This window comes from Scleropages formosus, chromosome 18 (assembly GCF_900964775.1).
Source record: "Scleropages formosus chromosome 18, fSclFor1.1, whole genome shotgun sequence".
NCBI classification, from domain to species: domain Eukaryota; kingdom Metazoa; phylum Chordata; class Actinopteri; order Osteoglossiformes; family Osteoglossidae; genus Scleropages; species Scleropages formosus.
The window spans coordinates 11,023,450-11,036,062 of record NC_041823.1 but is presented as its reverse complement, the minus strand read 5'-3'; the positions used below and the strand labels follow the sequence as shown (position 1 = coordinate 11,036,062).

The 12,613-nt window shown below is 44.6% G+C and overlaps 1 pseudogene; it reads right to left on the bottom strand.

Moving 5' to 3' along the window:
* Positions 1–2,872: 2,872 nt before the first annotated feature.
* Positions 2,873–11,227, bottom strand: LOC108940521 (GMP reductase 1-like; annotated as a pseudogene).
* Between the last annotated feature and the right edge of the window lie 1,386 nt (positions 11,228–12,613).

Below are 12,613 nucleotides of genomic sequence, written 5' to 3'. Positions count from 1 at the left end.
GGCGCTGTGAAGCCGGCTGTGGGGAGAGCAGCGTGCCGTGGGAGGGCCGAGCCGTAGGGTCGCAGTGTGACCAGGTCACCCATTCCTGACCGATTGGACACCTTTTCTCTCGGGCAACACTTTGTGTTATTGTTCATTTGTTTTCTAATAGACTTTTGATTCAAATGTTTTACTTTAATGTTCTAATTTTCTTAAACAAAAAATATTTGTAGCACTATAACCTTTTAGTAGGGTCGTACAATCTTGTTTTATATTTCTTTTAAACTAACTTGATTGAGCTATTTAAAAGCGCTCTCCTTTCAGAGAAGGTGATGTTTTTTAATTGTTTGCTTTGTTCTCATTTCAGTTGCACAAATGAAATCTGAATGTTGTGAGAGCTTCGGTATGTGGGGGGGAGGATTCCCCCCCCCCCCCAATTTGCAATGACTTATGGCACCTTTTAAACTGAATATAAATCAAAGCATTGCTCTATTCCTCTTGACTGTTTTTGACATCTTGTCATGCTTCTTTTGTCAGACTGCCCGAATTCTCTCTGGCTGAGGAATGGACAGGCCCACAACATAATGTACTTTGAACAAACTTGAGTTTTTGGGTTTTTTTTTTTTTTTTTTTGTTGTTGTTTTTAATTTCACAATGATTTTAATGTAACTATTATTACTGTTATAATCATGATAGCTATACATGCTAATAAAAAAACAGATGGGGCAATAATAATAATAACAACACAATGTGTCTGACCGTTATGTTGCAGCCGTGTTCTTTCCATTAAATGATTGCGACAGAGTGCTCTAGTCCTAAACCCCTTATAAAAGTGTGCCACACTTCTGACTTCTAACTTTAAGTAGCTATCGAGGAGTTCAGGTGATATCATTTGCTAGGCCACATAAAACTGTGAAATGTGAGCTGTCGTTGTCCAGGCCGCACCAGACTTAGTCCAGACACTTAGTCCAGACCTTGGCATTGAGTTGTATCGGAGAGCTTCTGACACACCTTGGCCTCTGATGGACGTTGATGATTAGCCGAATGGCTGCATTTCACCAATCGGCATGCAAGAAGGAGGGCAAGCAATCCAGTACCTCAAAAGATAAAAATATAACAATAACTGATATGTATGGAGTGGTGCAGCCCTCACAGTCTTCACCCAGAGTGTGTCTTTATACATCCATATCACGAAAAAATTCTTAATTTTCTGATCATGTTACAAATGAAGTTTTGTCCATTCATGCCTTAGCAAATGATATGAGTTTCCTTTTGTGTCCAAAATGCTTCAACTCTGAGCGTAGGTTTTAAATTTTATGTGTTATGTTAATGCCCAGTGTTTCAGAAGCACCCTCTTTTGATAGGCTGGCCAGAAACACTAGTCCCCACCCCTCTTCTCTGATTGGTCAGAGTTTTGCGCACTTTTCCTCCTCAATTTTCTGCTAGTTTCATCTGCTCTTCTAGTCTGTTCTTATTCTTTCAGTTGTCCTTCTTTCCTTTCGTTCTTAAAAGTGTTTTGACAGAAAAAATGCGATGATTGTATTGAAAGCGGAGGCCACGATCACTTTATATGGAGCGGAGAGACTGCAGTACATTGCGGGTGGAGAAGTAGCTAATGACGAGATTAAGTCTTCCATTTGGAGAGGTACCAAGACTCAGGCCGACAGCAAAGCGATTTGGAAGAGGGGGAAACATTTTGCACCTTACTGTTATAAAAGGAGAAACAAAGTACATACAGAGGTAGTTAACTTTTATTGTTAAAACGGAAACGTACTTTTCCGCCCTTGTTTCCATGTGCGTGCAAGCTCTCTGTAACTTTAGTGTAAAATAGTGTACTTGCACTAGCTTTTTCCAAAAAAAAAAAAAGTTTGATTCTATTTTCTAATTGTGGTGTGTCTATTTGTAGGATACACTAAAATCTCTTTATTGAATTTTATGGTCCTTTCCTTTGATGGTGCTTGCAGGTTTTCTAGTTAGAAACTCATTATTATGAATAATAAAACAATATTTGATTCAGGATTTGAACAAATTTGTTTTAACGAAAAGGAAAATGTCTGTATACCAGTCCGTTTGTTTCAGTATGCTCATACTAATAAAATAACAGTGCCAATTTCGACTGCCTTTCTCATTTAATAGAATTTTTCTTGAGGACTTCAAATGTTTAATAGCTATAGAAAATGACAAATTTTGTTGTACAGAATGCACTTTTTACCTTCTTTGCCATAGAAAGTATATTTGCTAATGACTTCGGAATTCAGCTTAATTGCTTTATTAAGTGATTAGATCATTTCCATTTTTCATGTGTATTTTTGTTTTTTTAACATTTGAATCTCAAAGCACTCTTAGTGGTGAAACACCATGGTCCAGGCTGTTTTTTTCTTACAGCTCATGCCAAATGGCTTCAGTAGGCAGCAAGTTACCTGAGGACCTCATACAAGAGCACATGCCTACTCTAGTAATATGCACACACGCATTCCCATGGGAGAGCTGCCATATTACAAGTATACGACTGTCACAAAGAGGGGCAGAGCAGTGATGCCAGAGCACATAGGTCACTTAGTGGTACAGACTCCAAATAAGCAGGAAAGCCATCAGAGTGTGAATGTCACCATCTGGGCAAATCGTCAGATCGGCTATCGCATGCAGAGGTATCATACAGGGAGACTTAAATATATACAGTATAGCAACCTGAATTATATGCAGCATACAGTAAACTATATCAATTCTTTGGGCTGGATCAGCAAATGGCATGAGTGTAAGCATTTGACATATTGACAAAAAGCCATGTACGCATTCATTATCTCAAGTTGTCTACACATATGCACGTGCTCAGATAAGCCTTGCTGTTCTTTTTCTGTCCAAAATGTCAACATTCACAAATATTGAGTTTTAGTTAAAGGTTTTGTCTGTTCTTCTGTGTCCTGAGGGAAAGACAAATGTTACACAGATATGGCTTTGTTGCACAGGACTGCCTCCTGGAGAAAAACAGATCCATTTCAGCAGCCGAGGTTCGGGGTGTGTACTCTGTAAAGGGCAGGTTGGAAATGTGAGACATTAATGTGCTGTAATGAGAATTATCTGCTCTTTCTGTCTTTATCCAGACCTGAGGAATGGATAGTAAGAAGGCTGTGGTGTGTGTGTGTGTGTGTATGTGCGTGTAAGTGAGTGAGCACGCACGACTAGGCAAACATCTCGCTGCACTGCTGTGTGACCCTGACAAAGGTGGTTCGGTGGCTCAGCTCCTTCAGCTTGGCAGCCCCCACATAAGTGCAGGTGGAGCGCAGCCCACCCAGGATATCCAACACGGTGCTCTCCACATCCCCCCGGTAAGGCACCTCCACTGTTCTGCCCTCGGATGCCCTGGAAGAAGAAGAAGAGAGGATCTGTGGCTACAGTTCACACCACTGAACTTAACACTCGGTGGGCTCCTTCCTTCCTATTTTACATCACAGTAAGTACAGTTAACAACTGATATCTTCAATATGATACAATAGTCATGTAAAATGTACTAATATACATATTCACCTGATTTGACCAGAGATCAATTCATAAAATTGGCTTCATTTACCTGACACTTTTCTCCAAAGCAACTTAGTATGTTAAGGTATTTACAACTATTTACCTATTTAGACAGATGGGTAATTTTACTGGAGCAATTTAGGGTTAGTACCTTGCTCAAGGGTACTATAGCCAGAGGTAGGGATTGATCCTGCAACCTTTGGGTCCCAAGGCAGTAGCTCTAACCACTACACTACCAGCTGTCCAGCTAGTGTCTATATACCCAGAATTATATCTCCTACCCAAAAGGAAGCACTATGATAACACACACACACACACACACACACACACACACACACACACACACACACACACACACACACACACACACACCGGGGGACAGGGAACCGGAGCCTACCCAGCAACACAGGGCATAAGGCCAGAGGGGGAGGGGACACACCCAGGACAGGACACCAGTCCATCACAAGGCACCCCAAGCAGGACTCGAACCCCAGACCCACCGGAGAGCAGGACTGCAGTCCAACCCACTGCGCCACCGCACCCCCCTGATATCAAACATTGCAACACAAATGGCAAGGTGAGCATGTGATGGTATTTGAGAACATATGGGCAGTGACACTCAGCAGGCTTAAAAAGTTGGTGATGTATCCCATTGAACAAAGGAATTCTTCAAATAAATGTGACCTGATCAAATCAACAAGCCACGCTGGCCTGCGTATGCATGTCGGGATTTCTGCACGGAGATGTTTTCAGTTTTCTCCACACATCACGTGGAAGGAAATGCACCAGAGCATCATTTGAAATGGTCTAAGGGTTCAGAGTTACAAGCTGTCCGTGACTGCTGTCCCTGTACAGAACTTTCTGCACCCTTTTCATCGGGATTGGGGTTGTCAGAGGTACCTGTACTCCGCCACTCCACCTGCGTATTTCTTCATGGCTGTGTCCGAGCTCATCCCGTAGAACAGTTTCACCTTTTTGCCACTCTTCTCGATGATGTCACCCGCACACTGGTCATGTCCTGCCAACATCCCACCCAGCATCACAAAGTCCGCACCGGCCCCTGTGGACAGAGTCCAAGAGACACAAAGCCAGATGCAGCTCATAGCTTGTGAGCAAAGGACCAGCCTCCAAATACTCAGATTCACTTCCAGCTTCTGCTGTGGTTCATCCTGCCAAGCTCATTCTCTTAATTTTTTGCTTCTTCGTGTGCAATAAGCCAAGCCAAACATACAACAGTAGCAATTGCAACCAGTCAGCACTTGCCTCCCCACCTCCTGTCGTAGTAACACCAAGCAGGTCTTCACATGGGGGTGCACAGCTGTTACACACAGCACATCCCAGAGTGTGCACAGCCACAGTCCACCTCATTCCCCAGCCAGAGTGAATGTCCAGCAGATGCTTTTCCTTATTTATTCATCTAGCAGATGCTTTTCCTTATTGCAACTTACAATGTTATTCTACTTACAATTATTTACCCATTTATACAGCTGGGTAATTTTACTGGAACAATTGAGGGTTAGTACCTTGCTCAAGGGTACTACAGCCAGAGGTAAGACTCAAATCTGCAACCTTTGGGTCCAAAGACAGTGGCTTGAGCCACTATGCTACCAGCTGTCCCCAGATGACTTTCTGAGGTCTCTCGAACCGAGCATTTGCTCAACTGATCTTCCATCCTGGTTGCGATGCTAATGAGCATGTGTGTTTAAGACCAGCTCAAAGACAAAAAAAGAACTTCTGATTTGACATCTTTAGTTCTCGTGGTTTTAACCAACCAGGGCTGCGTTTTCAGAAATCAGTTGAATGGTATGGGCTACTAAAATTAATGTTGCTGAGTGATAGTGTGTGTTTTCACACACAAACACACACACACATTTTCAAAACCGCTTGTCCCATACGGTGTTTTGTTACATAAAATAACATTGCATAGCAGAACAAACAACAATTACATTGGTGGAAGTTTGTGCATCTTTTGGCCCTTTGTGTTTTGAGAACATTTATCCTGTACCGCCTCGCTGGTTGATTTACACCCACCAAATGCCTTGGCCACGTCTCCCGGACAGCTGCACCCTCCGTCCTAGTGAACGAAACACACCATCGATCCCATCCGTCCTTCACACAGCATTCAGTTACAATAATTTCTTCACCAAACAGCGTTGCCTAATAGCAGAAATTACACATTTCTAATAAAAGTGAAGAGTTTGGGTCAAAATGACTTCATGGCTGTGAAGAGCTATGTTTTTGTAAGTTTGGCCTCATAATATGATGAATTCAATGTAAAATACATATTTAGAGGAGAATTCCTCTCTTGACCCCCGATGCAGCGTAAACGTGTTGGCGATCCACGGGTCTCAATTTTAAAAAGCATAGGCCTACTGTTGACTAATATCTGCATTTAAAATTGGTTCCTATACAACAAATAAAGGCTTTTGAGATTGTTTTAATAAGGAGGTTAGTAGGCTGGAGACCCTCCCAGGAGACAGACCGAGATTATGTGTCCTTTGAGGCCATGAGCGGAGTCCGCACACTCCATGATGGCGCTCAGCTGGGGGTATCCCACTCCTGTCTTGATGCGGGTCGTGCACACAGATCCTGTGGATTGGTTTTTGTAACGACTCAGTCAAATGAGAATTAGGACAAGCAGACATGTACCTGACGCTTTCTTCCGAAGTGACTTACAATTATTTATCAATTTATACAGATGGGTAACTTTACCAGAGCAATGCAGAGTAAGTACCCTGCTCAAGGGTACTATAGCCAAAAGTGGGATTCAGATTGTTTAACCACTACACTACTGGCTACCCCAGGTAACGTACCCTGTATGGAAAAACATATCTCTCAAGAGCCATGACAGCACTAAAGCGGTCATGTAAACATTCTTCACAACTTTAACATTATTATTTGTTTGGACTTTTTCAACCAAAGCAACATATAATTTTACCTATTTATACCCCTAAAGCAATTTGTATTGTGTGTTTTTCCTAAGGGAGGGACTGTCCTGGGACTTGAACCTGTACCCTGCACTTTACAAAGTCACATGTTCAGTCACTACAGTACCTGCTGTACATGGTACAAAAAAGGGGGGGACACCTACCTGGCCCGATGCCCACTTTGATAATGTCAGCACCAGAGAGAATCAGCTCTTCCACCATCTCCCCAGTTACCACATTTCCAGCCTGGAAACATCCGCATTTCCCACAGAGAGCAATATGAGTGCGTAGAACAGGAAAGACGAGTGTCTTCTTTTTACACAGCAATGTAGATACACAGATTCCACTGTTTGCACACAGCAAGGATCAACTGTCATCTGACCCCCTTGTAGGCGCATTGATTAGTTAGAATGTGGATGGATTGATGGATGGATGGATGGATGTGAACCTTTCTTAATCCTAGAGGTAACTGATAGAACAGATGTAAAGTCACACGACTAGCCATAAGCAAATAAGACGAAGACCTGTGAGCTCACCATGATGGTGTGGCCAGGGAACATTCCCCGGACGGTCTTGACGAACTCGACAAAGTGCTCGGAGTAGCCGTTGGCCACGTCCAGGCATATGTACCTGAGAGCGGGAACCTCTTTGAGGATCTTACACAGTTTGTCGAGGTCTGCTGGGCCGCTGCCTGAGCTGACAGCCACGCGCTGGGAGAAAGGGAGCATTGAGCCACGAAGCAGTTCCATCCAGGCCTGATGTGCATTTATAAAACCCTCAGTGAACTAATATTCATATACATATATCAGTTATGACAGTCCGTTATGTAAAATGAGAACACACTGTAGTGGCTGTAGGGAAAGCAGAAGGCCTCGAAGAGCATTCTGGGTTCTATCCCTCTTTTCATTTCTTGCCTGTCCCAGCAGGTCCACTTACCTCCAAACACTCTGGATTCATGGTCGCAAAGCTCTTCCAATCCTCCACAGAGTAGTGCTTGTGGACGGCCGTGAAGAGCGTGTGCTGCCAGCGGAGACAGGACAGAAGGCCCTGATCCTTGTTGGCATGTTGGCATGACCTGCACGCAGCAGGCAAAGACAGAACGAGCTGACGGTTGCAGGAAGGACTTACTTTGCTCAGTGCCTGCGCCATCTCAAAGGTCCCCGTCGTGTCCATATTGGCTGCGATGATGGGGATGCCATGGTAGTTCTGCTTGGAGTTCCGGAACGTGAACGTCCTCTGCAGGTCCACCTGCGGGAAGCGGAGGAGAGGTGACCTCCAGGGCGCTGTCACTGCTCAGAGCACAGCCCCTCACTGGCAGAGAAAACACACTTGAACACTCTGAGGGAGATCCTGTGCGAACAGAGATGTTTTTTTTGGATGATTTTTTTATTATGTAGTTATTAAATAATGTTATACTAATAACAACACACACACGCATATCATCTGAAACCGCTTGTCCAATACGGGGTCGCGGGGAGCCGGAGCCTAACTTGGCAACACAGGGCGAAGGGCTGGATGTGGAGGGGACACACCCAGGGCGAGACGCCAGTCCGTCACAAGGCACCCCAAGCGGGACTCGAACGCCAGACCCACCGGAGAGCAGGACCCTGTCCAACCCACTGCACCACCGCACCCCCCCCCCACTAATAACAGTATTAAACATATTTAATATTAATATTATATTATTATTGTTCACTTAAATGGTGCTTTTCTCCAAAGCAACTTTCAGTGTTAAACTACTACTAACAATTTTGTAAATACTGGTACAGCTGGATCATTTTTACTGGAGTAATTCAGGGTAAGTACCTTAAGCGTGTATCTAACTTCTGCACTAGCCTCTAACCGCTACACCATCACCTGCTGTATTGTTTTTTTCTTTATCCTGGCCACCTGACTAGCTGTGTTTGTGCCCTGGCATGAAGGTCACTGGTTCGAATGTCTCCTACTGCTCTAGTATCCTTGAGCAATGTACTTACCCTAAATTGGGTAAGTAATGAGGGGCTGGTCATGCAGCAGTTACAACTGCTGCCTTCAAATCCCACCTCTGGCTGTAGAACCCAAGGTACTGACCCTGAATTGCTGCAGTAAAATGACCAAACTGTAAAAATAGGGAAATAGTGCTAAATAGCTTAACAGTGTAAGTCGGTTTGGATAAAAGTGTCAGCTAAATTAATCAATATGGCAGGAGCAGCTGAAACCCTCACCCTGGATTTAATGCATGCATAGAATGCAGCAGATAACTGGACAGATTTGAATTAGAGAGATGAGTGAGTAATAACGATGACTAGCAGCAGATGTTATGATATAATATTATAATACAACACTGTTGACCCCTCCTTTCACAATGGTTTGTGAGCACTGACACCACATCTGCTCTACATCCATGGTTTCCTTGTGTTCTAAAGTAAATAAAATAAATAAAAACAAGATTTATTTTATTAGGGCCTCAAAGTATTTTTATTGCACTCCTCCTAAAAAGTGACAACCCCCACAATTTTGTCTACATTCTGCAGTTTGAGTCCTGGTGTTTTTAGACAAGAGCACATGGTGCTTCGGTGAGAAATTACTTCATTCACTGAACGGACAGGTGCGCTTCCGTCATAAAAGATTCAAGATCCAAACCCTTCCGGCAACGAGGCAGTGAATAATTCAGAAACGTTGGGGCAACGGATCCTGAAATCGGACACACACGAGAGGACCGAGGCAATCGGAGCTGGTACGTCTTCCCCCGATGCCCCTCTTAAAAGCGCCTTGACATTTCAATCAATACTTTATTGTACAGCTTGCACAGGCTGAACAAACCCAAGTGCACAAGTACAGAATGGAGAGGTGAGCGCGAAGAATTAAGAGCAAAAGGCACACAGCGCACACATATAAGTCATAAAAAGGAACCTTGTGATGGAAACCCAGTATCTTATGATCCACATTCTATGTTAAATTAAGAATAAATACAGACAAACTGGGACGTGATGAAGTCTGAAATAAATATAAATAGCCTACTTCCTGTTAAAAATCATGTTTCTTGCCAAAAGACCACTTTTGCTCTTAATGGCACAGTTAAGGCTTTTTTGGATGAATGATACATACTGTATGATTTTATTACATTTAGCTGACACTTTTCTTCCAAAGCACCTTATAATGTTAAGCTATTTACAATTTTTACTCATGTATACAGCTGTGTAATTTTACTGCAGCAGTTCAGGGTAAGTACCTTGTTCAAGGGTATGACAGCTAGAGGTGGGATTTGAACCTATCACCTTTGGCTCCAAAGGCAACAGGTCTAGCCACCACTCTACCAGCTTTCCCCATGACACATAGAAAATTTTTCACAAAATGCAGCCCGTTTGTTGTTATTGCATCATAAAATGGCTTAAAAGCAAGGAATGTGGGGAGCTGGTCTATACAAACTGCATGTCTCCCTTTCTTCAACGTAGATTTGCTACATTGAAAGAGGGTTTAGTGAAACTTTAGGAAATAAAATGCCAGCGCACTGCTTTAGGTGCCACTTTGTCTTATAAGGTGCCACTAGTGCGGTATATCAGACATCATAAACAAACAGCCTCAAGTGAATTTCCATATCCCCTACATCACAGCCTGGTCTGCAGCCGTCCCCACGAGGCTGGACCTGCAGAGCCACTGAAGCGACGTGACCGGACCGGGTGAGGCTCCTCTATGAGATCATCCTGCAGCACGGGAGGAATAGGGAGTGGCTCTTTCCTTTGCCTCTAGTGTGCTGCTGTCACACTGTTGACCCAAATGTCCTGCAGAATCCTGGAGTCCTTCAGGTTTGTTGACCTAAGGGACAAATTATTAGGAGTGACCCATCCTGGGTGTGTCCCCTCCCCCCCCAGCCTTGTGCCCTGCGTTGCTGGGTTAGGCCCCGGCTTGCCGCAACCCTGCTTGGGACAAGTGGTTTCAGACAGAGTGTGTGTGTGTGTGTGTGTGTGTGTGTGTGTGTGTGTGTGTGTATTAGGATGACATGGTCCTTAAGGGGCGCTGAACATCACTGGTATCGATCTGCTGGGGAGGGGTTCTTCCATCAATAAGTCATGTCGGAGCAGGTGTGCAAGCCACCTTTTCCAGATTAGACAATTAAAATAGCGCAGCTACACCATTTCTGTCATTTTAATGCAGACTTATTTATTCACCTGCTCTCTCTGCTGACAGAGGGAGTCCAGGTTTAGGATTCAGGAGGAGAATACGGATTGTGGTCCAGCGCAGGACCAGCAGCTCACAGGGCCCGATCTGCGGCCCGTTCTCCTCCGAAGGTCAATCGTGCTCTCGTGCAGCCTGCCCCGGTGACACACGAGCCTCCAAACCAGACCACCATCACCTCTAACTCATAAAAGACCTCAGGAGTGCATGGAGATCTCAGAAGTGACAGCAAGCACACAAGAAGAATCAGGTGCATCTATGTCCGATGGTGATGGCAGCAAGCATCCTTACCTCTGACCTGCTCTTCAAACTGCTCCGCTTCGGTCTGAAAAGGACATCTTTGAAGTCCAGCTTGAGGTCGGCGTCCACCCGAGGCATGATGATGGACCTGAGCCTCCGTGCCGTCCCGCGGAGCCCAGAGCCCCAGCTGCCTGGCCCCAGCCTCCTGATGCACACTGGGGTTATAGTGTGTAGGAGGCAGGGATGGAGGCAGGGACAGATCCAGCTCCAGATCTAGCTCCAGCCGCAGCCCTGGCCCCCATAGTGTTGCTTTGTGAGCTGCGTCCCTCCTGTGCGTATTTGTGTGTGTGCGCACTCCCCGTCAGAGCAGCCTGGCTCACACACTGCAGAGGATCGGTAGCACCGCAGTGGCGTACAGGGCACAGCCACAGCTGCAGTCCAGGAGAGGGGTGGGGGAAGTGCCTCGGGGGGGCAGGGACTCAGTGAAATCAATACCCACTGTGCGCGCGTGCGCACGCACGCACGCACGCACGCAGGGGAGGGAGAATGAGGAACAGGAGGGATCTGGAGCAAACAAGTGAAGGAGAACGAGAGGGTGACAGACGTATATGCAAACACTCACTCAGAAAGAGCACATGTATAGATGAGGGACACCAGGGGACAGGCAGGCAGGCAGGCAGGCAGGCAGGCAGGCAGACAGACAGACAGACAGACAGACACACTCCGAAGTGGCACATTCCAGTTCACAGCTGCTCTCAGACCCTCAACATCATTTCAGCAATTCAGAGAACATTTTAACCTGAAAAAAACTGAATGACATTTATACATCATAGGAAACATTATCAAATGATTTCTGGTTAAAATATAACCCCTTAATACTCTGCAACACTTGTCCCAAAAGAAAATGTATAAATCAAAGACTATAAATAAAGAGAACTGCATGTTTGAAAGTGAATGTCCTTTGAAATCACCTGAGTTAGTTACAGAATTTTACCACTAGATGGCGAAAAATAATGCAATAATAATAATAAAGATAATAATAATTCAAACCAACCTTCACCACACAAGAAAAGCAGTACAAATTGCACACTGGGTTTGCATCAATCAATCATTATCACAGACACAGAAACTGAAATTTAATGCAATTTCCTCTGTAATGGTATTTATAATTAGATCACAGGCAGAAAAGGGAGTGAATTATAGTACTCAAAATCATAAATGAAACATGAAAAAAAATTCTGCAGTATATCTCATACACATGATATTTCTCTGTCCTATGTCCTGTCTTCATGGACCCAGTTTCTTTTCTCGGAACCTACGAGCCGGGGAAAGGGGTGAACACTCACCATCTGCGCCCAGTGGCCGAGGAGAGACTGCTGAAAGGTTAAAATACTAATCTGGTGTCAAAGAGAAGCGCCCCCCGAGCCTCGCCCCGACCTTCCTGGACATGCTAATCTCACCCGTACGGTATGGACTGCAGCATCATTTTTTCACCATCTTGTGTACAGTAAGTGCTTCACATCTCTGAATTCAGACTTCTTGTACTGAATATCAGAAATAAACACAGAAATATGGTTATGGGTCTATAGCTGCTGCTCTTTATACCGTGTGCTCCGATACAGCAAGGACACATTGTGTGTCAGTCGTGTGGTAACGTTGTGCTCTGTTACTTTGTCTTGCCTCCTCTCAGATATTTCAAAACTTGCTACAACTCCTGTTTTAAAAAATAGAGCAATGGGATCAACTGTTAGTCTATTGGAACCTCTTCGGTTTTCCACTGGGGTGATGGTTGA